The sequence below is a fragment of the Arachis ipaensis genome, chromosome B06 (assembly GCF_000816755.2).
Source record: "Arachis ipaensis cultivar K30076 chromosome B06, Araip1.1, whole genome shotgun sequence".
Classification (NCBI taxonomy): Eukaryota; Viridiplantae; Streptophyta; class Magnoliopsida; order Fabales; family Fabaceae; genus Arachis; species Arachis ipaensis.
Window position 1 is genome coordinate 16,439,127 of NC_029790.2, and position 2,214 is coordinate 16,441,340.

Sequence of the window (2,214 nt, forward strand, 5' to 3'; positions counted from 1 at the left end):
ATATTCCCACATAATAAAGCAAATATAAAATTTTTTTTCCTTATTATAGAACAATATGATATAATCATAAATATAAAATAAATGGGACGATAATGAAATAGTTACTTTGATTTTGCAAACATGTTGTCCCACAAAAGCAGTCATGTCAGCACATAGATTTAAGCTACATGACTCTACATGTGACTTGTAAAAATATTTTTGTCAATAAATCAACTCATCACCTAACTAACAAATTAAAGCATATTTATGCTAATGAGTAATACTTCAAATGCCATAATCTTTTTATACTAATTTAAGAGGTCGTAAATTTAAATTTTTTTATCTTCGATTAAAAAGAAATTAAAGCATATTTATGCACATACACATGTAGAGATGAAATTGAGTAAGGCTATCTCCCATAACTTTTGGACTTGTTTATCTTAAGAGACTAGACTTGAGTTCATTAAAAAGCCTACAAAACTTATCACGTCGATTTAAATTTATTTAAAATCATTATGCATATATGTTATTTTTTAAAAATGTTATAAGTGGAGTTTAAATTCTAAAGCCTTTAAATTAAAAAGCCCCGGTCACATCATCAAAATTGCAAACCCGTGAAATTTAAAATAAATTGTGTGACATGCCTAATTCTATAATCAGTCTCGACCTAATCAAGATGCATTTTCACTATGCACATTTTTTTAGTTCCTTTCTAATATTTTCTAAACTTCAATCCTTTTTAAGTGAGGACAAAATACAGGCTCAACCAACAGAATTATTGGAATGTCAACTCTAAACCTTTTTCAATATATATAATTATCATCACTATGGGGTCAATGATGACCTTACAATTGTTTTGTGTGTGTGCTTTTTATTTTTTACTTTTTTGACGTTACAACAATTTCAGCAATGAAATTTTACCTTTTCATTTAGAGTATATACAAGTAAATTAGTAAGATATTTAATTATCTCAATTCTCCAAAAGTAGTATGAAAATTAAGTTAAGGAGGTTGAAATTATCTCCGTTTATCAGTCAAGAAGACAAGTAACTGACATTGCACTGCATAACATGGCAATTATTAAAACGAAGAATAAAAGGTTTAGATGGTTAACATTTTCTTTAGTTGTGTATATGAATAAATTATATATTGATTACTATTCGAATTGGCTGGTGCCAATGAGTTATAGCTCAAATGGCATAGTCTTTTCATACTCAATTAAGAGGTTACGGATTTGAATCTCCTATCTTTGATAAAAAAAAAATGGCTGGTCTATTTTAAAAGTTAACTCAAAATTATGTTGAGGTGGTTACTGATATAATATCAGAAATAGTAGATATTTATCGTGTAAATGGAATCGAACACTAATAGTAGTATCCATACCACAAATAAATCGAATAGATTAAGTCAATAATTAAGATCTCTTTAAATTTAGACAACTTTCACTAGATCCAAAAATATATCAACTCTTTTTAAGTCATAATTTTATTTGAGCCATAGTATAAACACGCATAAACACCGTATAGACTTGTAGAGTGACTATAACTTTTATATAACGTGGTTGATAGATATGAGATTAATAATGGTAAAAGGAAAAGAAAAGTGAGAGGATTAGAGTTCCAAGGGCCTTGATGAAAGCAAAGATTCCACAACCTTCGGTATTCTCTCCAAACAGTTACTTGATCGAAAACACAATCGAAAGTGAAATGCTATTATTCTGAAAAAATAAAAATAAAAATAAGAAAGCAACAAAGAATCAACGAAAAAGAAAAGAAAAAAACAAGATGGGTTCTTCAACAACCGTTTCTCAATTGAAAATTTGAAGCAGTTAGTTGTCTACATATTAATTAATTGATGTGATCTGATAAGGTCACTACTCACTAGCTAGTAGCTACGAGAGGAATCATGCTATTATGTTATGTGAAATTCTCAAAAAGTCATATTATATATGCCGAACGTAACGGGAGATTATTACTTCATTATTTTACAACCAAACTGCAGAAAAATAGTGACTGTGTATTTAATAGAATAATAAAATCTTATTTTTGTTATGAATGCGTGTCTGAATATATGATATACGTTGAATTTGTATATTTTTTAAAGTGAAAAGAAGTAAAAGACTTGCACATTTAGCCGCAAAACGTGACGAAGCAAATCAATATATGTAAATCGTGGGGATAAAGAAAGGAAAAGAGTCATCGCCAACAAAATTATTCATTTTTTATTAATACTTGAT